At 45.8% G+C, this 24,806-nt stretch overlaps 1 protein-coding gene across 1 annotated transcript in view; it reads right to left on the bottom strand.

Annotated features, from left to right (window-relative positions):
• LOC104580216 (glypican-5-like) overlaps positions 1–24,806 on the bottom strand; it is a 269,794-nt gene that overhangs the window by 31,206 nt on the left and 213,782 nt on the right. The window lies entirely within an intron of this gene.

Below are 24,806 nucleotides of genomic sequence, written 5' to 3'. Positions count from 1 at the left end.
CAACACCACGGTGGCCAAGCACAACAGCAAGGACCCGTGAGGAAAGATGTGTTAGCGCCCCGGCGACCACCATTTCTGCTCACCATAAAGGACACATTTCCACTTTTTCATCCTTCAGAGAAGCAGAGGCTATTCCTTTTTTTGACGCAGGTCAGATGCCTATAATTATGGCCCCTGGAATAGATAGAAAAGCTTCTCTCGGGGGGGTTTTCCCATCCACATGGGTGCCTTCAAAATCTCTGACCTTTCAGCAACCATACAGTTGAGACAAAACACTAAATGTTTACCACAGAAGAAAGCAGTGCTCTGGGTTTCCCAACAAAACCATGATCACTGGAGACTGCTTTGCAAAAGCCCTTTGACACAGCTGAATTTTCTCATTTTCATCATTTGTGACTGTTACTCATTTAGGTCCACTGACACTGGCAATACTAAGACCATTATTATCCAGAGCTGGCCAAAAACATCTAAAACCTTCTTCAAGAAAAACCATCTTGTTAAAGGCTTAAAAATTTCCCTGGCCCATGTGAAGCAGGGCTATCAGGGCAACTATCATTAGAATTACCCTGGCACAGGATGACATGACTGCTTTTGGACAGGTCCCCCTCCTTCCCGAGCGCCTCCAGGACACGGTGCCGGTGCTGCCACGGGGACTCACTGGCTGCGTGGAGGGGTCACACAAGCAGCTGCATCGTGTGATAAGGCAGAGGATGCACATGGCTGGAGCACGGATGGGACATGGGCTCCCACAGTTAACCGCCCCGGTTTCGGAGCGCGGCTGCGGAGCACGTAAAGGTACCAAGTTAGCTGCAACGCAGCTCGGGCAGCAGCAGTCACCTCGTCACAGAACAGGCTACGCAACCAGCGCAGACCCCGCGGATCTGCTGGGCAGAGCCCTGCTGAGCTGCCTGGGCCCAGCAGGTAAGTGCCAGGTCAGGTATCTCCGTGGGGCTTGCAATCCTATCCCCAGACCATAACAGTTCAAGAGCTCTTGAAATCTCATCCCAACATACCTAAATCAAGACGTTTTGACCAAAGCCAGGAGAAATATACCTTCCTCTGTGGCTCACTCCTAAATCCAGATCCTTTTCGCTTCTTTTCTTTCAGAAAGTATTTATCATGGTAAGATTTCTCAATTTTACACGGCATCCTTTTAAAGGTCAGGGCACAATGCTATATTTATAGCAAAGTCAGTTATCAACAGCTAACATATGGGATGCATTGAAGAGCAGGAGTCAGGGTATTTATATCATACACTAGAAATTTGTTTGCAGTCTTATTCCTCTTATATTGCTGGGTGATACACTAACTCACAAATTAAACATTAACAGTGATGGCAACTGATTTACTAAATAAAAACTATAATGATTCACTAAATTACAGCAGCACCTGCTGTTACATATTGGCATTTACGAGACCTGTATTGATGAATTTTAACACTACAATGTGTTAGAGATACTAACAAGCTCACTCAGATCAATACAGCTCATGAACATCAGTAATAATTATTCTGTCATCTAAGAGGCTTTTCAGTGGTTGCAACATGTACCTTTATGTTTGAGATTGTCTACTTATACCTATTAAATTCAGATCAAGAGGCAGCACAAGAATCTAAGCAAACTCTTTTGCAAAAGCCAAGCTCAGCAGAGAGGATATATCCTACCACAACTTCCATTTGCTGTGATGTCTCTAACTCATTCTCATCTTTCACAGATTGAGCAGCAGAGCAGCTATGGGCCTCAAATCACCTTCATGTTTAATTTATGGCAGTAAAACTGCCTCTGCTCTGACCCATCCTTTCTTAGTTCCTGTTCTGATGGGTGACAAGGTGCTTCTGAAACTGAACTGGCTCTTTGGGGAGAGATTGATTGACTGCGATGCCACAAGTGCAGCAGCTGCGCTGGCCTGACGTGAGCAGAGGGCCCTCTGTCACCTCCAGGCTCGTCCTGCTGCCACCCCTGCACTGTGGCTTTGGCAAAGCAGCTTCTGCTGGACACGCTGCTACTCCGCCAACAGGCAGGAGATCCCAAATAAGCAGTTGTTTTAGAAAACCCCATCTTTCTCCCAATTAAAAAAATCCTTACCAGAAACACTTGAGTGTCCAAGGCGCTCTGTCACCAGGGCACCTTTCACCTCGGGTCTCATCACACACACTGTCCTGCATATCAAATACCTAAAGGATTACTGCTGCAAACTGGCGCTACTACTGCTGCTGCTGCTAAATGGATGGGCGCTTGGCAGCCAGCTGAAGTGACATCCAGAGTGCAGATATCTCTTTGAGAGAGAAAACACTGCTGCCCACTTAGGGGCCAACAATTGCACATTGCTCCTCCTCAGGCAAGATCAGATCAGAGTCAAGGTCTATGGACCACACAGTATATTAGCTCAGTAGTTCTGAGGATGTTTTCCTCCAACTGCTCTGCTTTTCGGTTTGTTTTTAAATCAGCCAGTGGCTATCAAGCCACCTGCTTTCAGAGACACCGAGACTCAGATCTGGAAGTGCTCAGTACTTACAGGATTGCTTCCTAATTGTCAAGCCTTGCCCATTTAATCTATTAAAAAACTAAACATCAAAGAGAAGAAAAAAAGTTGCACTCCAGTTCAATTTAAAACTTGGGAAGGCCGTGATGAAGTACCTGCCTTGTATGCACAGACAACACAGCTTCAAGCAGCAAAAGAAATGCAAGGATTTCTCCCTGGAAAACTGGCAGCAATCCTGGAAACCTCGTTCCAAATCCTTCTCACGGCCACCCGGTGCTGCGGGAAGTGCTCGAGAGCACAGGCCTACTGAGGAGTCTCATAAGGATGCCTCCATTCAACTATCATCTGTCATCATAATTTAATTATTTGGTGCCTGCCATTTCTACTCAGGATTGTTTTTCAACACCTGTAGTAGTGGATCATTTGCCTAGATGGCATTTTATTACATTTTTACCATTCCAATCTAATCTAGGAGCCAACAGAGCTGTTTTAGCAGTCAGGAAATCAGAGGCATGTATAAAGAGCTTCATTAGAAAGCTCTTTACTTTGCTAATGCTTTAGGAAGAGACATCAAAACAGTATTTTTTTTTTCCTGTAAATACCTTGATTCTTGTCAGGTTAGACTGAAAAAGGTTAGTACTCCTTTATCACAGGATATTTAAAATATTATTAAACATAAAACTGTGCATATGCTTTTTATGCCAAAATAAAAATAAACATAAAACCCTGGACTCAGTGGTCCTTTTTCAAATCAGTCTGTGAAATGCTGGGACAAACCCATCCATATGAGGTACCGATCACACTGCTGATCCCCACACCCAGCCCCACGGGATCCCTGCCTTGGTGCCTCGCTTGCTGTGCAGAGCCCTTACGGGGGTGACACACGGTGGCTTTCACCAAACGAGACACTTTTGTTTGCCATGCACAAGGCGGGGATCTGAAGCCCCTTTGGGGAAGAGCAAGGTGCCCACAGGGGTATGTGTGTGCCCACACGCTGGCAGCCGCACCAAAACCAACATCCCACCAAAGGTGCTGGGATCTCCCTCCTGCTGCACTCGCACTTCTTAAGCCTTGGCAAGTTTCAGACTGTTTTGAGACTTGGCTTTCCTTGCTCTGCTCGTGCTATTTGAGCATTTCTGGCCTCTTGCAGCTGTTCAGGGTTACCATGCAGTGGCCATTCACACACCCCGAGCGCGCCCAGCTCCCTGCTGGGAGCAGCAGCAACCTCCTACAGAGCAGCGCCCTGGCCCCCACGGCAGGGCAGGATATCCAAGCGGGTGCAGTGATTTTTCAAAAGCACGCTACAGAAACACCCAGCATCCCCTCTAATGTGCACGTAAAGCTCCTCAAAGCTTCCTCTCTGAAAGAAGGAAGGGTCATGTTTATTTGGTTAAAACAAAGAGCAGGGTGCAGGAAGGGAACAGCATATGGAGCTCTGTGATACCTTAGAGGAGTCCAAAAAAGATTCATTTGATATTGATATTTCTTAATATAAATAGTTTAAATTAAATGAGCTCATGCCAGGATGAAGTGACCCTCAAGCCCAGCAGCGCAGCAGGCCCCGGGCTCCCTGCGCCGCTGCAGGCTGCACCGCAGCCAGTGCCGTCCCCAGCCCCAGCACTGCTCCCGCCAGCCGCAGGGCACGAGTGTCCGACCGGCCACGCAGCTCCAGCAGGACCCCAGGATGCAGCAGGATACCTGGATTCGCTGTGCGCGTGCCGCGAGTGCAGCTCTTGCCAAGCTTCTTGCCACCAGCTATAGAATAGTCAGACCTAATGAAAAATGCCTCCTTTTATCCATTTAGGTTGGAGTAATTAAAGCTCAAGTATCCAAAACAAACAGCAAGAAGTTACAGGAAGAAAACCTGAGATAAAGCTACACTTAGTGCAGTTACCCCTCAGCTACAACAGAAGGGTGCTGCTTCCCCTCGTTAACCGTGATGCTGCCTGCCTCCTAACGAGGAGGGTCAGGATTTGAGCCCTCCACATGCCCTTTCTCCCTGCTGGAATAGCCTCCCTCTTTTGCCTTTGCACCCCATCAATCCCCTCCAGGCAGCTTTCCAGCAGGCTCCAAAACACACCAGGTTACTCAGAGCAGCCCATTTCCCTCTTGAACTTCCCAATCCTATTGGATCTTCCAGGGAAGACTCGTAAGGAGAAAACAAGGACCATTAGCTACTCTCTGCGTGTTTTTCCCACAGAGGAAGCTGCAAAAGATGAACCATATTCAATAGCAGCAGCTGTGGGTCATTCCAGTCCCATCAGCTCACTGAATGCCTCCTTGAAATCACTTCAGATCTGCAATACAGAGTGTGCCCTTCAATCACAGCTAATGCCCTTCCTCTGCTAAAGCAAAAACCGCCCCAAGAGGCCTTCAACATTACCTGTTGAATGGCTGTAAAATTACAATTTTCCTCTTGTTATCTGTTCATAGGGGGTCTCTTGACAAAGCCCACTTGGGCAGGGGTAAGTAATTTCTGATGCCTCCCCTATGGCTGGTTATTGGGAAACCCAGCCACACACCTGCAGTTAACATTAATCACGGATGCCAGTGTGACTCCCACAGGCCTGCAAGTCTTTGGCAGCTTTATGAATTAATTGTTACAGTAGGAATCTCATTTCTAGAGAATGATTAAAGGCCTCCTTTAAAAAAAATTAAGGAGCAAGTAACACAGGATCTAGCTTCTAACACAGGGGATAAATTCCTATTTGCACACACCTACCGCTGGCAGCCCTGTCCTTACCAACTTTTTTTTTTAGACCCAACTCGAATGTTTCTTCTAAGATTATTCACACCTTTCCCATCATCTAAGCATAGCAGTTTGATAGCTCACCAGAACTCTCTAATCGCCTCTGGGTTATACGGAGCAGATAAAGCACACAGCTAGACAAGCCCATGAAAGCCTGGCTGATCTTTTTTGGGTCCTTAGATACTGTTCTTCCAGGGGAGGCTTTGCATTTGAAATTAAGAAGGGCTTGTGATAGAGCTCCATTTTCTCTGAGGCATGCCCCAGCTTACTTTCCTTTTTAATGATATTTTTCATAGCTCAGGGTACCTACAGGTACTTTTGATTGGGGTGTGCTTAAATTTAAATGCATTTTTCCCCCCATTTTCAAAGCTTCTTGATTTGAAGAGTCAAACATTGCAACAATTGATACCATCTGACGATAAAAGCAGAGATTAACATAGCCTCTCCTCTTGTAAAAAGAGGGGTTTCAGTAATTAATGAAATCTTCATTTTCTCTAACCACCAAATGCACATGTGAAGGCAAACCAACCCGTAATTCTGAAGCCCATAAGAACCACAGTGGCTTCCTGACACATCAGGAGAAGGCATGGAAAGAAAATAGCAGCAAGGATCAACACGACATGGAAATGCTTCGCACGACTGTTTCCTAACACGTGATTTGGTAAGAAATTTAAAAAGCTACAACGATGCTGTCACATGTTACCAAGTACTGTTTGAGGTTAATTCCCAGGACACAAATGCAAACAGGGCTGGGTCCTCCTCGATTCTTTGTGCGGGTGTCACACACAGGTGGCCCTGGAAAGGCCACGCTGGGTTTGCTGCTCATGGCAACACGCTCGGGGCCAGCACAAGCCATGAATGTACCTGCCGGGGAGGCCACGGGGCGAGCAAGGGGCAAGCCAGCCCCGAGGCGTGTGGCCCTGCTGCGGCCAGGCCTGGCATCCTGGACTCCCCTGCTGAAGGGGAGAGCGGGGAAGCAGCTGCCGGGGCCAGTGCAGGCAGAAACCAGGAAAATGCTCATTTGCTCCGAGATTACTTTTTTTCATTAGTCATTAAGCGAGGGGAATGCAGGTTTCCCCTTCCAGGGACATCTTTTCCAACAAAAAACACTGGAAAGCAATGGTATGTCTTGACCGATTTCTCCTTATTCCTTACACACATATACAATAAATGCTGCTTCCAACCTGGCCCCCAGTATTATTTGGTGATCTCATCTCTGTACTAGCCTTTTTTTTTTTTTAAACCATGAAGGTATTCACATGGGAAAAAAGTCTGCTTAATTATGCATACGTACAAGGTAGATTGCATTCACATCAAAATCTACATTGGAAAAGTGCCCATTATCTGTAAAAATGAAGGAAGCAGTAGCCTTGTCAGAACTAGCAGAGCGACACTGGCACCGTGTACCGTGCCTTAGGGGATTCACGTTGGGTAACACATAACAAGGTGAAATATGTTCATTATTTTGAAAATGAACATCAGAAAATAAAGTTCAGAGTTTTGATCTAGATTTAGTTCTCATTTTGGTTTCACAGTTATGTTCCTAAGCAAAGTCTGCAAAATTTTGATTTAAATTATAGTCATCAGTTAAGTCATTCATTTCAGGTACAACACTAAAAGCGCTATGTTTTCAAATTCATTTCCAAGCTAACATTACGGAACTTAACTTTATTGCGTGACTGAAACGATTGCTGCTTTCTGTGCATTTGCTTTTGAAAACACCTATAAAAATAGTGAGGCTAGAGAAATGCTGTGGCAAATGAAATTCCTTTCTCTGGACTTGTTTCTGGCAGAGTCGGCTGTTTAAGGGGAAAGATGCTGTTTTGTAAGAACCGTGCGTGTTTATGAGAAGGTTAAATATAGCCCCAAGAAGCACGCTGTTCCTGGACAAGGAAAGCACGCACTTTTTCAGGAACAATTTGTATGGGATCTTACCCACTAACCCAGAAACCCCAGCAGCACAGTGAACGCACAAAGGGAAACACACCAGAAGCAAATGGCTTTTTCAAAGAAAAGGAGGACACCCTGGGTGTCCCCTCAGGGCTGGTCCCTTGGTCAGTGCTGGGCAGGAGGCAGGCGCAGGGTCTCAGGCAGCCCCAGGCAAGCAGGAGCCTCAGGGCTCTGCTCGCAGCCCACGTGGCAACAAGCCTGGCCCTGATGTGTGTAAGCCTAGATGGATTAATCTTTTAATTAATCCCTCCCCTCCTATTGAAGGAGCATTAGGAAGGTGGTTAGAGCTGCAGTGACTAACTCAGCAAGGCAGCGTCACCAGGAAAGCAGCCAGGTGCGCGGGAGGCTCGGGACGGGGAAGCTGCTGTGTGAGGCAGTTGGCTGTCAGGTATCTGCAGAAATCAAGGGAAGATCTTGTTCCCGCTAACCAGCTCACCACTGAGATGAGGGAGGAGGCTACAGATGCACTTTTTTTGCTATCACTGATTTGCACGGGTGCCTTGGGCAAGCTGGGGACAACCTGTCCTTCAGCTGCCCCAGCACCAACACAGCACCTAGTGCAGACCTTCCCGGCCCAGGAAGGGACACATGGGGCACCCTCAGGGCCCTGCTGCTGCCACCATTTCAAGGGTCATGCTTCGTGCCCTAGGAAACAGCTGGCACACGAGCAACCTTTGCTTTCAATCCTGCAAGTCCCCCAGCACCTGCAGGAGGCCCCATCTTCACTCTGCTCTAGGAAGCCAAAGGGCAGCAAGGAGACACCTCACTTTGTACTGAGCTGAACCTGGAGGAGCTCTGAGGAAGTGCACAACACTGGCTGTTTAGTGCCGTTATTTCAGAGGTTAAGCAGTATGAAAGAATCCTTTGTAAGCTTTCAAAGCACACATGAATATGGCTCCAATAGAGAATGCTTTATCAATGCGCCTCCATTTTAGCTATTTTCCCCTTGTTTCAGCAGAAAGCAGGAAAGGCGTGTTCCAAGCCTGCACTAGTGCCAGCGACTTGCCAAGGACCCGGCCACAAGAGGACGGTGCTGACACCAGGGGGACAGTCTCTCCTAGACCCACAGGCCTTGGGCCGGTCACTGGACTCCAGCAAAGTCTTGGCGCTGAAACGTCACCCAGAACATGACAAGCTCTGAGGAGCAGAAACAGAGAGCTCTTCTGTAAGCTCTGCTAGCGGCATTTCCATAACCTATAACATAGGCCTGGTCCCCTAAACAGGGCCCAGACCTCTCAGCAAGTCCCAGCTCAGCTTGGCGAGCAGCTGGCTGAGGCTCCCAGCAGTTGTCCCACACCCCAGCCTGGGCTGACTGCATCTGAGCAGAGCTTCTCCCACAGGGCTCCACGTGCCCCCAAGGGCAGCAACAGCCTCTCTGCAAACATGCCACAATCCTGAGGCTGTCAGGGGCCAACTGCCCAGGCAGACCAGGCCACCCTCTGCCTTCCAAGGCCTTAAACACACTACTGACCTACTACATGTGTTTCAGGGCACTTCCAGCTTCCCAGGGAACAGAGATGAAGATGAATGGAATGGTGGCAAAAATTCATATTTATTAGAGACTCAGAAGCTGCAAACTTCCCCTTAAGGGTCCTCTCAGGGGCATGCAGTGCTGCACCATTCTGTGCTCTAAAACCTGCCGGGTCTCAACAGCTGCCCACAAGCAGAGCCTCCCCCGCTCCCACTTCAGTACAGGCAGAGCACCCAGGCTGGGAACCAAGAGCCCGTGTCCAGCTGCACATCTTATCCCAGTTATGCCCAATACCCTGTTCTATACACACCCTCTCCTGGAGCTCACTGCCCCGCCTGGGCACAGGGATGTCCCCAGGCCAGGGCCATGTCACACTGTGCTGGCTGCAGAGAGCTGAGGGTGCACGAGGAACCACCAAGGCAAAGATCTGCGCAGTGCACGAGTGCCACATGCTCCACTGAGGCTCTGCAGGGGAGGCAAGACACACTGTGGCAATTCAGACAGCCCCAGTTCATCTGCCAGTGCATGCGGGCATTTGTGTGGAGCAATTTAAGGGGCACTTTACACAGATCGTACCCACTAAGAGCCTCTTTTGACATACAGATGTTCCCCTTCCCTCACTTCTGCTTTCATCCTTATAGCATTACTACCATGTAAAGCCATTTAATTTCAGTTTTATAGCTCGCCTGGACTGAGTGCAAGGGAGGCAGCCCCTCCTGCAAACAGCAGCACGTTTTGAGCTCCGTGGGCCCTGCTGGGCTGAAGGCAGCTCCTGCTCACGCTTCCCGAGTTATCTGCCTGGGCCAGGTAGAAAGCCCAGCCAGAAGGCCAAGACTAAAGCAGAAGCATTTAACTGGCTTTTGTTATTCCAGAAAGAAAAATACCATAAAAAGCCTTAATTACTAGTTAATCAACATACTGCAAAATAAATGATTCACTATTTTCCTTAGTGCTTACGTGGTTTAAAATTGCAGGGAAAATTATATGCTCATTTTCCCCCCAGGGTTATCAGTTGTGGACTGTTTTAAAGATGCAACAGCTTAACCAGAACAATTTATTCCAGGGTAATTCACAGTGGAATAGGGCTGCACTGGTAACACAGCATTTGAGTGTGTTAGCAGCTGCTACCAAGAACTTCCTTGAGACATGGGACTGTGCAGAAATCACCTTGGATGCTGCTTGCACACAGGCATGACAGGGCTGCACAGAGCCCATGAGGGGGGACCAGCCTTCGTGGGCACTGCTGGAAATTAGAGCGGGATTCAAGCAGTTTTGTCTAAGTTTTTCTTTCCAGGTGCCCTTCTGATATTAGCTGGCCAGCAAAGGAGTCCAAAGGACATGCCACAAAGATATTAACTTTCGGATAACTCCAGGAGACATGAGCCATGGAATTAGCTGTCTTAAGTATAACACTTAGGTATACCAAAATCAATCTGTAAGTAAGAGTATTAATCTCAATTTCCTCACCTTCCCCTTGGTATTTCTCACTTATAAAATTGTGTAGATTAAGACCAGATTTAAAAGTAAATAGACAAATTTAGGAGCAACATCTTTGATAGATATGTGGGAGACAGTTGACTCTTGACACGTGGAAGCAGCCTAAGATCAGCCATAAAACATGGTTTAGGGCAGCAACTGGTATGAGGCATTTAAGTAATTTTCTCACTACCGACCACAGGCTTGCTCAGAGTGACTGCTCTCGGGTGACAGCCACCCACAGTGTCTCTTCGCCACAGCAGGGCTCCCCTCACGCTCAGACACACGAGCAGGAGTTTCTCAGAGTCCCCGTCACAGCGTACGGGCCTGCGCGGGCACCTTCGGGCACTGCTGACACTCGGGCATGGCACCGGGACAGAGATCCTTCAACATGACCCACTGTTTAGATACTAAATTTAAAAGCAGGGAGGACTAAATATTGGTAAAGATACCATAAATTACAATATAAAATCATATAAAACACTGTAGTTTTGATTCACATAACACTTGTTTTGACTGGGAGGAGGTAGTCCAACATAAAAATCAAAGTTTGAAACAGCTGCAAACATCACAGCATCTGCTTTTACTCTCCATGATGGCACATGTAGTTACACAACCAGCTTTTTTTTAACCCTTTATAAGGTTAGAAATAGTTCTCTTGAGTAGCACAAAATTGTTTAAAATAATTCCTTAGCTGCCCAGACCATCTTTCTCCAAATATTTTTGGAGGATTGCTCATTATGGAAATCAATCGATACATTTTCTTTTTCTTTAAGCAGTCCAGCAGTCTCATCCATGTTAAACAGAATGAGTTTTAGGACTTTCCACACTTGAAATCACAAGTTTAGTGACGGTATGGGTCTTTTCCCTGTGTAAAGCTCTTATTCTCAATTTTCTCCTTCTCGTATGAAGGAAATATTTTATGAAGGCAATCTGCTAAAAGCTGGGCTACTTCCTGAATTTCTTGCTGATAGAAAACAATCTTACCTGCTAAATTAATATAATAAAATAAAGCTAAAAGGGCTTCTGAATACAGATAGTATTTAATAGTACTGAATAGGCACAAGTTGGATTAATACACCAAGCAAACCGAAACAGCTATTTCTTGAGCCAGGAATTCAGTGTTCGAGAAAGTTTTATATGCCCAAACTCCACGTAAACCTCCAGCAGTTCTAACTAGAGTTCTGAACACAAACTTTCTTTCCCCTTCCTCCCAATACGTCCAGAATAAAGCACATAAAAATCTAATTAAAGGATTTTACTGCTTTAAAAAATGTAGTTTGCAACTGAGAAAAACACCACACACAGCTCTGTGTACCTGATCCCATCTGATATTCCTACCACGCAGAGTATACCCGTGTAGGGCAGCCTGACTTTGACAAAACCAGGCAAGCAGAGGTGGTCATATGAGACCATACAGTGTCATTTATATTTTTCCAAAACAAATAACCCCTAAAACTCTTTTTTCGCCCCAATATGGAAAGCCTTTCAAGGCCCTATCACTGACGGGCCTATAACACAGTTTCCAGAGCACCAGCTCAGGGCACACAGACCCAGAGGGAACCTGGAGGCAATTTGTAAGAACGCTCCCAAACCCTGGAAGCCATCCCTCCCTGCAGGAACCAAATCTGCTGCTTCCCAGGCATATGCCAAGAACCAAGGGAGTTGAAGGATCTGTTCCCAAACAACGTACAAGCCATTAAGCACAACAAAGGAATTGGAAACAGCACAGTACAAATACCACTGTGCAGGACTTAGCCCCCCTGGACTCCACTAAAGGTTTTCAGCATCCACCTGGCACTGGGAGAGGAGCCGAGTACGAATTTGTTGGTGTTAAAACATCTTTTACTGATACCTAAAAGGCAAATCCTACATGGAAAGGGGCTTGGGTGAAACATGAGCAAAACAGACTTAAAGACGTCCTTGTGGTTAAAAGTATTGTGAAACAAAGCTACTAAATTGCAAACAGCTAACTCGGGACCAGCACTTGCAGCGAGCTCTGCACAGGCAGATCTAGCACAGGCTCCACTACAGATCTCCACAGCTGCAAGTCCTGCAGAAGTCCAAAATATCCTATGGTGCCTGCAGGAACTTGTATGATTGTGGAAAGGAAAATGGTGACAACAGCTGCCTTAGCTTATAGCACCGTCAACAAGACGAGCACTGAAGGCACCAGCTATCTGTGATGTTGTTTCTGCGTGGCAGTAACAGCTCTCAGCTAAGGATACAACATCCGCAGCTTCGCTGAATGCTAATGCTTCCATTAATAACTGCATGAAAGGAATATCTCTAAATGTTATGTCCTTGTAATAGGTACTGAGATTATGTTCTTACAGCCATAGATGGTCTCTCAACCTGTGTTGTCAATGAACTTCTAAAACACCTTCCAGACATTAGGAAGGTTTTCTAAGGTATTGCAGGCTGTAAATACATTAGCACAGAATGAACTAGAATTCCAGCTAATCCCTAGGTAAAGAAAAAGTTAAGAAAAGCAGACTTTCTGCTTCTGGTAAAGTCACATATAACCCTCATCACCAATAGTGCAGACAGAAGCCTATGCCTCACTTGCATCCTGCTTTCCCAGGCTGCTAATCACACGCAAGTTGACACCTGCATGGACTGAAATCCTGGGAGAAGCAAGTTACTTCCGTAGTTAATGTGTCCATAAACCAGGTAGAGGCCCCTCCTGCTACTTCAAGATATCACTTAATTCACCAAGAACTGTTTTCTGTCCTGTTCTTTAGGCTTACTCTGACCTGGAAAAAACTTGCACTGGAAGTCAGTGTTTTATCAGAATAAAGAATAAAAAAAAATCTAGCTTTCTCACCAAAGTAATCTCTGCAAAGTCATCTAAAATAAGAAAAACAATTCTAAGCAGCAAACCAACCTTGTGCCATACTCAAAGTGCTGTTTTCTTAGGACAGGGCACTTTAACAGGGAACAGCATCCTCACCTGCACCTATAAACACAGAGTGGAGCACTGAGCCCAGGTATTGGCCTCCCTCGGTAGATTTTTATCACAGTATCATAATACAAAACGGCAAAAATGCTCAAAGGACCTGAGACTTACTGCTCTCTTCAGTGCAGGGATACTGCACTTCCTGATGTGGGGGGAATACTCTATGTGTTCACACTCACAAGCTCTACCCATTAACAACAAACAGCAAAAGATCAAGGAAAGCAGTGCTAAGGGGGACGTGCCCTGGGTCTCTGCACACTTAAAAATTCTCTTTAGTGGTTATGGGAACTCTCTAGAAAGCTGTTTCTCTATCAGCAGGTCAGGAGCATGAGGCAAAGGGGCAGACAAGACACTGCAGGTGACAGGATGCTAGAAAAGCTCATTGCATTTATGAAGAGCTCGCTCCTTGCACACCTTAGCACCTCCCCAGCAAAGCAATTCAGTGTGCACAAGCAAATAAACCAAACACGTTTAGCTGAACAATCATTAAAAATATGACTTCACAAGCAAGGATAAAAACCAAGGGGAGGTATAAAAAATAGAGCTTGAATAAATGACTGGCTATCTGAACAAGCTGTGACACATCAGCCTACTAAGTGAAAGAAATTACAGGTGCCTTGTCTCTGGGTTGCAGGAAGATGAGAAGCTTGGTGGATACTGTGCCTGGTAGGTAATGAGCAAGATGCTCCACAATCTGCTGAGACAGGTAATCAGCTGGATAATTTGACTTAAGGAAGGACAATTATGCATCTAATGGCTATCAGAAAAGCAAAATACATCTCGATTAAGGTTTTGCTGCAGGAAATAAGACTAGGCTACTCTGTGATATTACACTCCAGAGAAGCAAGCAGAGTGCATCAGCTCTGTACAGGTGGCCTTTTTAGCTGGAAATAGAAGCAGAAGTTTGGAAGCAACATCACCCTTTCTCACACTGAACACTCTGGTACCTGGCCCAGTTTAGGTCAGTGTAGGCACAGCTCTAACCACCCAGTTAAATACACTAGTTAGGTGCTTAGACAATAATAACAAATAAAGTTTGCAATTAAGATGCACATTTTGGCTCAGTTAAGCATTTTACTCAAAGTTATTTTTGGTGAAAGATGGACTTTTCTTCAGAAGCCGGACTACCAAAGCCACCTCCTTGCCTCGGGGACAGGCCACTTCGCAGAGCGCCCGGAGCACCACGCGAGGCCGAGGCCGCCCCACACAGCCACCTGCCCAAAGGAAACCCCTCTGCGGAGTCACCACACATCCTCTATGGAAAGCTTTGGATTTAAGTTTTTGATTTTTTCCATGAACTTTATGGGGGTGGCTAGAGACTGAAAGCAATGCATTCCCCAGCCAGCCAGGGGTCTAAATCAAAGGCCTGTACTTAAAGATGGCCATTAAGTCTGGAGCAGGTATGTGGGGGACAGGCCAACGCACCCAAGCGCACCAAGCAACCACGAGCGTCTGCTGGAAACTCAAACCAAATGTTTCTATGAGGTTTAATCCAAGACTAGTTGCAGTTATCCCTTGCATATAAGGCACATCAGTCACTGCACACCGGTGCCACAAAGGCAAAAGCCTCTTCTCTCCACACCCTGTCTTGTTCATGGGCAACCACAAGCAGCACAGGGCAAAGCACAGTAATGAATGAGGCAGATGAAGAGATATCCAGCATTTCTCCTACCTGCTTTATTAAATTCCTATGTGAACTAAAGCAAGCTATCTCATCTCTGTGCCTCTTTCCTTACCTGTAAAAAAGACATTATCAGCCCTATTAAAGTATTCTGGGATTTATGGATACAAAAGAAATTAAGTGGCCTGTGATTTTTTTTTTTTTTTTTTAAATGAAGCATCTTTTCTGGTTTCCCACCCTCAGAACATCCCAGTGCTTTCTGCTCCTCCAGTCCACTATTTCTTGGCATTAATTTCTAAACTAAATCAAAAGAACAAGGAAACGGGAGTTGATGATTTTCTTATCACAAAGTGTAAGAACCAACTGTAGATGTTAAAGACTACAAAGCATCTACCGTAAATAAAAACACACAAGTCTAGTCCAATATTCTTAAATGTAAAATTTTTACGACAGCTTCTTTACCCATTCAAAGGCTCTCAATGTTAACTAGACCAGTGCAGGCTGTTTTAAAACAAAGCAGGGCCCTCAAAACAAAATCTTCTGTAGAAAACAGTAGGGCTTTTAGTGCTCTACTTGTATCCAAATAACAGGACATATATCATTTTCTAACACCGTACAGCATGTACTACTACTCCTGTTATTTAAAAGCATTAGGGCTGTTAACCTGTAAATGGGAGCTCCAGAGCCAGGCAATAAAAATGCACTTAAAGCTATTTTAGCTCCACATGTAAGTAATTCAGGCTTTTAAATTATTTGAAAAGGCATTAATTGTGACAAAATGGAGAGTTTTTTCACCATTCATATAACACACTGCAAAGGAGAGATACTATTTCTCACATTTGCTCTACATAGAGGAAACTTTTGGTCAGGGGTGTCGATTCATACCAAAAACAGATGTACAGGAAAGAGCCTCTTTGAGATCATAGGGAGAGTATAAGAAAGGTTATACCAGGACAGCTATTTCCCTTTCCTGTATAGAAAGGCTTGCTAGGGCATAAGCTCCTCTGCAATGATTAGAGCTTCCCTAAGAGGGAGAGGGACTCCCCCCGCGCGCCCTGCTGCACAGCAGGCACCAAGGCAAACGGAGCAGCTCCCTCCGTTGCTCCCGCTCCAAGGCGCCTGCGGGCTCTGCTGGAGATCACTGCATCGCTCGGCACTTGTTTGCCATTCCCAAGGTCATACTGCTAAACACAAGGCCTAGAAACAGCCCTGGCGCCGGGATGCTGACTCCAGCACTTCACACTGGGAAGCCACAGGCACACGCTTGGATTCTGCCTGCTTTCATCTCGCACCATCACAGCCCAACAAAAATCCCACTATGGATCGGAATAACCGGTGGCTACCAGCACCACAGCCACACCAGGGCCGGGCTTATAGGGTGTTTCTTCTAGTGCTATGTACAGAGATTGAGACCAGCGGAAAAGGCCTTTGGTTTCCAGGTAGCTTGACTTCAACTGGCTCCAAGATTCAATCAGAAACATCCCCTACCCCAAACTAATAGAAGCTGTACCTTTAAAAACAGCAAAGGAGAAGCTCCCTAAAGTTATTCATTTAGGGGACTGGAAATGGCTTTGGTGCTAAAAGGAGAGTCCAAGTGACTACTTGGTAGCTTGCTTGAGCACTAAGAGCCTCCTCCACTAACACCCCCCTGCCAGCTGCAGGCTCTCAGGCAGCACAGACATTATTCACTCCAGCCCCTCGCAGTACCAGCCCAGCACTTACTGTTAACTGTTGGCCAGGGGCCTGCAGGCCATGGCCCACGGAGGACAGACCTCCGACAGGAAGCTTGTGTCCACGTGCAGCACAGCAGCTTCGCTGCCCATACTCACATCACCCAAATACTGCCAGTGCTCAGTGCCAAGGCTCTCCCACCTTGCACTGTTAGGGAACATGAGGGGCTTGGTACCTGTTTAGGAAGATGGAGTAAATAACTACTGTGTGGATCCAAGTTGTTCTTGCCTCAGGGAGGGCTTCATTTGATTGTATTTCACTTCAGGTCTGATTTGTTACACCCTTCAGAACCAGAATGAGAACTATCACAGCCTTTAACAAAGCTTGGGCTGACCCCAACGGAAACCCCTACCCCAACGGGGGTTCCTGAAGGTTTGAGGTACCCTGAATATTTTGCATTTAGGAATCTGCACAAGCAATAACAAGAGCAATTTACGTTTTGAGGGTGCCTCATTTGCCTCAACTCCCGGTGCTGAATATATTTGAATTGCACCTGTCTGCCCAGTTTTTGGCTCAAAATTCAGGCTGGACACTGGGCACGGGGCCAGCAGGGGCAAGGAACAGGCAGCCTGGTGGCCAGCACTAGCAATGAGGAAACAGGGCTTGATTAGTTGCATGCTCAGGCCTTGGCCACAGCATCCATCACAGTCACTTAAATTCCTGAGCTGACACAATCCCCAGAAAAAATCCCCGCAGCATAAGCCAAGCATGAGAGCAAATGAATGCACTTTTAGAAGAAAGCAAAGGAATGTGCGACATTTCCACAGATGCTTAAAACAAACAGATCAAGTCCCCAAATAGTAACAGATACAAGTAGTTTCAAAGGCCTTTGAAAACAGGAATTAAAGTCTTCTCACAGACATCAATTAAAACCAACTAGTACCTCAGCTGTTACAAGACCTTTTGTACAAAACTAGCCTTAAGAGAAAAGTCCAGCTTAGTTGATAAAATACCTGCTCAAAAAAAGTCTATTCCAATTGATAAAATCATTACTTGAAATTGTGTCCCTAGAGAGCTTTAACTAATGTTTAAAAGCAGTACATGCTTTGGAATTGGCTGCATGGAGCCCGTCTGAAGAGATAAACAACATAAAGCAACAAGCATATGCAGCTCTTACTTTATCTCTGTATTTCCCTGATGGCCGTTGATCATAAAAAATAAGAACCTTCCCTCAGATGCTAGAGGTTTTCCAATATCTGGAAAAGTAAAGGTTATATATTGCATTTTTAGCCTTGTTGTTACTTCAGAAAAACTGAGTCCAGAAAGTGTCATTAACTAAACTACACACTAAAAGATAAATTTCTCAGTCTCTTTCCATAACCCAGCCCCAAACCACATAACAGATTTCTTCCCCATAGTAACCAGTAAAGCTAATTTAGGAGCAGCAGTATTGCAAATGAATGTGTTGCTTAATTTTGAAGAAAATATTCAGAGTATGCAAGCAACAGTATGCAGAACAAATAGCGGGGAATCCTTTTTTCCCCCCATTCAGATTGCATGAGCAATGTAGAAAAAACAAGGAGTCCTTGCTCTCTGCTATCACATATGGTTAGAGCCAGGCACTTTTCACTAACTCGCTTAAAGAGTCAGTCTTTACTACAGCCACGCACGTACACAGGATCCTGCTCGGGAGGAGCTCTCTCACAAACAGCACCCCAGGCCTCTGCCTGACTTGAGGTGTCCAGAAAGGATGGAGGAAAAAAGCACTGGGCATCCCTCTGACAGAGGGGCTCTGTTATTAGGCATTACTCCATTAAGACTTAAGTCTCTTGGGACCCACATTCCTCCTCCGGCGTGGAGGAAGAGCTTCTCCCTCCGGCAAGGAAGGGCCCTGCTGGGCTTGGGGCGAGGGAGCCCGGTGCCCTGGTCCGACCCGCGCAAGGCTCGGCCCTCAGCACCACCGCTCTGCTTGGCATCTGCTCCAGGGGCTCTAACGTGATACAGGAGCCATGTGTGGGACTTATGTCAAGGCCACAGTCAGACCACAGTCTGTTTGAGTAAGCTTAAGGAGAGGAAATCATTAAAAATCCCAACAAAAACAGTGACCAGTAGAAAAAAGCAACAGGCTATGTACAATATAATGGAAATGGCATGTATTAAGGAAACAGCGATTTGTTTAGTCTGTTCTTTAAAAGACCCTTAAATAATGAAACATTGCTTACAACCCACCAAGCCAAAGATACGACTGTTCTAACTTTATTTTGTGCTGTATTTTTTGGTTTTTGGCTGTTCCCGAAAAGGAAAGAACTGGTGTTTATTAATGTTAAATTGACTGATGAGGAGGAGAAAAAAAACAAAAACAAAACAAAAACCAAAAAAACAGCATGAGCTGGCAAAATAAAACTCATAGAAGAAACAGACAGGCCTAAAAGGAACAGCATCTGGATGAGACAACATTGGGCTCCCTGGCTCTGCCTCCCACCTTCTCAATATCCCCCAGGCAGCAAGGAAAGACTCAAACAGTGGGAACTGGGTCTTCATGCAGGCACCAGATGAGCAGGGCTTGCTCATGCATGATGTGAAAGATGGAGAAAGGGCAAGTAAACAAATGTAAGCCATGGAAATGGGACAGTGAAGAGAAGGGACCTGCCACAGGGCACCACAGGCATTTCAGTATTTGCCATGGCCTGCAGGGGCCATATCCTTAACATGAGCTCTCCTGGTCTGCACATTCGGCTATGGTTTCTAAATTTGCAGTTGAGATTATTTCTAGAGCCTGATGGAACATATTGCAAAACATCTGTGTTAATCAGCTACTTGGTCTAATAAGATGAGTGTCACATTTGCCTGCTAAATTCTGGTCTGCAAAAACTTGATGATTTATTTCACAGAGCTGATTTCAAAAGCATAATGTGCTCCTAACTTGGAAGAGCACAAATGAGCTCTCTGACCCTCTATACTGTAGCCTGTCAGCAACATAAAGATTTCAAATGATGCAGAAAAAAGCATCCCTGTAGCTACCAGAACCACAGTTAGTCTGTTAATTGGCAATAATCAAATTATATTTTCTAATGTTACAAATCAGTGGAAAAGCCTGTATCACATTAACATACTAGAGCAGATGACTTCTTCATTTAAGTTCTGATGGCTACCAGAAGCTTTGGGAAGACAAAATTACTGCAAAGAACCAAATGCTAGATTTAGTGTCAGAGTCGAGGGATGGATGGTTCATCCTGCCACTTCCTTATAAACAATTTAGGTCTTCAAATCCAAAGAGCAATAGCTACTCTGTGCATGTGCACATGCCTGGAAGGGGCACTGCCTTTTTGCCCCATTCATTTTGTCTGGCAGCCTCAAATTCCTTATCTGCACTAGACAGGTCATTTCAAAGACGCCACAGTTTGGGAAGGCCACCAATACTTGCTGTAGCTGCACATTTCAGGGTCTCCAGCCTGCACGCCTATAGCCAGCTCTAAATAGAGAGCAGTTTTGGTAGATTGTCTGTCTTGAGGCTCAGGGCAAGTGGTCTACAGAAGTCTATAGAAGAAATGAAGTAACTACTTGGGTTTTCTGGTAGCTTTCTTCTTTCCTTCATCTTTTCCAGTTAAACTCTTCTTCACACAGCACAAACACTAAACACACTAAACATTCCGAAGTCCTTTAAGGAGAGACACATCCAAGCTGCCCATCCAGAGCCATGAGGCTGCAGCTGCCCCACTCACCAGACTGGAAGAATTGTGCTGCCTGGGCAGTTCTTAAAGCTGTGACATATAATTAAGTTGTTCTGTTTGCAAGGCAGTTTGAACAGCCATTTTCCACAGTACACAGCTCCCAAAGAATACCAAACCATGGAAAATAGTATCCCTCAAACTACCCCACACACATTTTATCAAACAACCTAACTGGGTCCTTCACTGCATTGAGTATCTGGACTATATATGAATCAAAGGACTCTTCAGATGCAATGGGGCAAAGCTTGGCAACAGTGGCTGCTTCTCTGTGCCAGCAAGAGAGGCTGTCATTGCTTATGGCAGCTACACCACTTATATATGGCTCATTGCAGCACTCTGCTCTTCTACCAGGAGATCTGCCAGAGTGGGGTGAAGTCCTGCATGATGGAGGCACATTTCTACTGAGACTCACTGCAATGAGAGAACACGGCCCAGGCACGCTGCCACCGCAGGGAGCGAAAGCAGAGTAGCAAGGGCTCAGTCAACACCAACGGGACGGCAGTGAAACACAACTGAGGGATCAACACAAGCACATTGCCAGGATTTACCCCTACAAAATCAAGGGTCTGGTTTCAAAAGCACGCACACACACAATAACCTTTCAACTCAAATCTCAGCATAGCTACAATTACAAAACAGGAGCAGAGTCAGCTGTAACAGCGTGTTTAAGAGTTACCAAAATGAAGTGCTCAGGCTGAACAAAACAGGCTGTTGCCTGGGTTCTCCAGCTACTCTGCTAGAGGTTCCCTTTTCCACAAAGCTCTTACTACTAAGCTGCAATCCCTCCTCACTGAACACATCCAAGAAGCAGAATTTCTTTTCAAAGTAAGGGTAAATGGCTTGTACCTGTCCCCCTCCCTTTCCCCACCACTGCAGAAACGAGAAAAGCACCTCTGGTTACTGCTCTTCCCTCCAGTCACGTTCTGCCATTTTTTCCTCCAATGCACTAAACTCCACTCCTGTCATCCTGGCACTGAAACAGCCCTCTTAAGAGAGCAAAAACATTTTGCTTTTAAGGCCATTATACTTTATCATGATAAGTGTATTTAAACAATAGACTACACAATTCACCACAATGAGGGTATAAAAGAGGAAAAGAAAAATCACATTAGTGACAGATTCACAGCCTTGCTTCCTTTGCAACTATTTTGTGAAAAACAAGGCATTTCTCAGATAAGGCTGTTTGCTACTCTTAGGAAGGGAAGGGCAAGTGCTGCCATGGCAGGGAAGGGAGCTGGATTGCAGCTTTGTGTAGAGACAGCAGAAGGGTCACGCAAGCTTCCCAGGAATTGTGAAACCCACCTTCTTAGCTAGGGTGAGGGCACACTACGTGATCCAGCCGCTCTAAAGACAGCTCTTGGGGACAGACTCCCTGGCAGAGCCTTCCCTTCGCTGCAGAGCCCCGAGCTGAGGCCCAGGGCAGCCCCTAGCAGCAGCCCGGCCGGGGCGCAGCTGCCCCCTAGGACAAGGGGCTGCTCAGACTCACCCGTGGGGCACAGTCCCCATTGCCCGAGCCAGGAGAACAGAGCAGGGTGACAACAGCAACAGGGCTCAGCAACCACCAGACCAGGGAGCAAGTCCTCAAGGGCAAACCAGGAAACTCAGCCCCTTCGGGGAGCTTAAATGTGCTCCTGGGCCACAGCTGGAGGGTGTGTGGGGGTCCCAAGTGACAGCAATGTTTAATCAGTTCTATCTCAGTGCAGTGTGAGTGGCACCTGGGCCCAGGAATGGAACTATAGGGGAGCCAGGTAGCTCGGGGCCGTGACATTGACTCCAGCAGTGCTCAAACACGTTGAATCTGTTTTGCAGCTAAGAACAGATAAGATAGGAAAGGGAATGGAAAATGGTACTGAGTAACACAAAAGTACCCAAGGCAGATGCAATTCATGTATTCTAACCTCATCTAGACATCAGCGTTTACACAGTGCCAAACATGGCATCACTAATCAAGATGGAAAAGCAGCTCATGAATACAGACATTATAAAATGGATAAAGATGTATTAAAAGGAAAACGCAATGCATAATGCTGAAAGGGAAGTTACGAGGCTAAAGGAGGAAATCTCCGAAGTCCAATCATATTTTTTTCACTAAAAATCTTGACACTGAACGCACGAGTTAATGACAAGCTAGAAGAGCATGTCAGTACAACAAAGGAGCAGAATCTCACATTGGATGATCTCAAAGACAGGAGTCAGGTAGTTAAACTTCCAAGTTTTATTAATATGTAAAGTTCTATGGGTGAAATTCTGTTATATGCTAAAGAGTGTAACGCAAGCAGAAAAAAAAAAGAAAAAAAAAAGGTCTGGATAAATGAGATGGAAAGAAAAAAAGACTTGCAGGAGGGTTAAGGGAATGAAAGGCTCATCTTAAAACACTGTTACGTGATAAAGAGCTGTGTTATGTGGCCAGTTCTGGAACAGGACACTGGCAAGCTGAGCCAAGGACAGGTTTTGGCTGGAAGCTGTCTCACCATCCAAGAGCAAAAGGCCGGAAGGGCGATACCTAACTGGGGTAGCAGGGCAAAATTCTCTTTCAAAAACAAGTTTTAAAATCAACACAATTAATTTTATAAAAGGCAAGATGTGGTGGCTGGGATAACAAGGAGTGGATTTAATAATTTCAGACCCCTTTCAGCCTTTTATTGCTTCCCCGAGTGAACTTGTCCTGGATGAAATCCCATTTGCCTGGAAGTCCATGAGAATGACTGGCTGATCAATGAATGATCAGCAAGGTATGATACTGTCTTTGCAGTCTCTCGGCCTTATGACTTACTCCAGTGAACACACGTAACTAGAAACATAAAACATAGATGTGTTTAAAGCAGTTTTGGAGAGGGCCGGATTCCTAGAGACAGACCGCATTCCTATGCCCTTCTCTAGTTTGAGCCATTTTTTTTGCATGCTGGCAAAGTTCTAAGTGTGTTTCTTGCAAAACCGGGGAAGGCTGAGTCAAATTTCCAGGACATTGAATTTTTCAGGTTAGAGTAAGGAGCTGAGGCTTCTCTCTTTCCAGGCCTTAAGTGTCCCAACTAAAGGTTAAATGATGTATTCAGACAACTATAGACAAAAAGAACTGATCAGACTCATGAGGAATGGGATATTTAAATTACAGGTGAGTGGCATTGTAAATAAAGAGAATTATGTTGCAAGAATACAGTTATGGGCTGGCTCTGGAATCACAGCTGCTTTGTAAAGTACCTGTGCTGGACTTCAACACAATGAAGTTAGAAAATATTTCTTGCCCAGGTAAAATGCAAGAGAAGTACACTCCCGTGCTGGGACACAAGATAAGCTCCATGGAAAGAAGTTGAATTAATGTTATTGCATTGCACAGAAGACTACACCAGGGATGCTATTATACAAAAGAATTATTCCTTATCTAATTTCTGCACACCTAGAGGATTGTGCCCAGCTCCTGCAGACAATACAGCTAGGTACAGTATTAGCACGCTGCCCAAGAAGCACGCTTTAAGCATGCTGCAATGGAGTCTGTCTTCGCCAGACTCCTTCGGGCTACTGAGACTCTGCTTTTATGAAAAAAAAAATTTTTTTTACTTTCATAGACTTTTTAAAGTATTTTTTATTTGTTATACCATCCTACAACACTAACAGCTTTTTTCAACAGTACAAATACAACTTAAATTATGACAGAGCAGTAAATAGAACATTTGACATGTATGAATAAGATAGCAAATCCAGTGGGAAGGACTTACTTTGTTTTGCTAAGATGCATAAATGCCGTGTAGCTGATTCTAGGGGACGGAAGTACCTGTTGATGCTGCTTCAATCGTTCTTATTTTTTAGGCTGATTATTGCTATTTTCCTTTTGATCACAGTTGGGTGTTTCAGAGGAGATCAGAAAGGGAAGGAGGGGCTGCATGACTCCTGTTGTTGCATCTGGTACTCTCCTGCCAGCTGGGGAGCACGTGGTACTTGGTTAAGTTAAAGGGATCGGAGCCTGTAATGTGCAGCTGGGAAAGCAAAGGCAAATGAGTTCATGTGAGAGGCATATGCTGAAGATGACTACAAGGAGGAGAGCGAACGGGCTCCCAGACGAACGTGAGCGATGCTGGCGGGACACACACTGAAAGTCCTGGCAGATCCAGTCCTAGAGTCAGAGCTGCCGCCTCATGAGAAACTGTAAAACTCCTCCAAGTGCCATGTGATCAGTAGGCAGAGAAACAGGTGATTTGAAGGGATAATGTGGTTTCTGATGTGACCTCACCAGATAGCGCATTACTCTGCAGAGCAGATAAAACAGGAGATGACTTAGGTCTCACTGCCTGAGTCTCTCTCATTCTCTCTCTGCCCCTCACCTCTCCCAGCTGAAATCAGAGGAAGCGGCAGGGGAACCAGTCCCTGGGGTACGACGGCTCCACGAGGCAGTGAGCTAGAAAGGCAGCCACCAGCAAAGGAAAACCGTGATGTTCTCATACGCCACACGAAAGTGTTCGAAAAATCTGTTTTGATGCAAGGGAAAGCTCAGAAGAAACTTGTTCTCATCTGTTTTCAGCCCAACAAATCAGCTAAAGTTAAGCACATGAATAGCCCTAATTGTGAGAGAGGGAGATGTAACTAAGTGTTTGCTTTGGCATTTGCCTGGGTTGCGGCCTTTGAAACGCATCCTTCGCTTGGGCCTGAGCAGCGGCCTGCCCGTCCCTGCCAGCCAGCGAGGCCTGCTCTGCTGCGGCAGCAGT

This window comes from Tinamus guttatus, unplaced genomic scaffold (genome assembly GCF_059628265.1).
Source record: "Tinamus guttatus ecotype Peru unplaced genomic scaffold, ASM5962826v1 Tinamus_guttatus_pri_ptg000364l, whole genome shotgun sequence".
NCBI classification, from domain to species: domain Eukaryota; kingdom Metazoa; phylum Chordata; class Aves; order Tinamiformes; family Tinamidae; genus Tinamus; species Tinamus guttatus.
The sequence above is the reverse complement of the archived record's forward strand: the minus strand, read 5'-3'. Positions and strand labels throughout refer to the sequence as shown.